Consider the following 592-nt stretch of genomic DNA (forward strand, 5'->3'; position numbering starts at 1 on the left):
GTATTTGTACATGAGGCCCCTGGTGCTGCTTGACCCGAAAATACCCCACACAGACCCACTGGTCACTTAATGATTACCTGAACAATCCAGGTGACCTGAGGGAGGTCCAGACCTCGAGCTGCTACATCCTGAAAACACATTTCTTATGTTAACACAAAACAAATGAAAGACACAAAGTATCATAAATTCTGGATGCTCTGGTTCGGTTGAAGCCCAGAAGGTACCGACCGTGCACAGCAGGACTCCAGACCGAGACCCTGAAAACTGCTGGAAGACCTCCGAGCGCTCCTGGTGGAGAAAACAAACACATACTGACTGACTGCTAGCTGATCACATGCAGAGGTACGTCAGACAGAAGATGGCAATGTCTTACCTCCTGCTTCATGTTGCCATGGAGACGCATGAAGCTGATCCGAGGCTTATGATTGGTCGAGGGCCCCGAGAGGACGGAGGTGAAAAGAGAGTGGAGGAACTCGACAGCCTCGCAGCTCGAGACGAAGACGATGAGTTTGTTGTTCTGAGAAAACTGAATAACAACAACAAGAAACTGTCAACCAACCAACCAGGAGTCTGTCAACCAACCAACCAGGAG

The 592-nt window shown here is 49.5% G+C and overlaps 1 long non-coding RNA gene across 1 annotated transcript; it reads right to left on the bottom strand.

Moving 5' to 3' along the window:
- On the bottom strand, nt 1-546 carry LOC113744987 (uncharacterized). The gene is made up of 3 exons (XR_003461935.1): nt 374-546; nt 229-288; nt 1-128 (listed from the first exon to the last, which is right to left on the bottom strand). It is a non-coding gene; the product is annotated as an uncharacterized LOC113744987 (long non-coding RNA).
- Between the last annotated feature and the right edge of the window lie 46 nt (nt 547-592).

The sequence above is a fragment of the Larimichthys crocea genome, unplaced genomic scaffold, assembly GCF_000972845.2.
Source record: "Larimichthys crocea isolate SSNF unplaced genomic scaffold, L_crocea_2.0 scaffold3462, whole genome shotgun sequence".
NCBI lineage: Eukaryota > Metazoa > Chordata > Actinopteri > Sciaenidae > Larimichthys > Larimichthys crocea.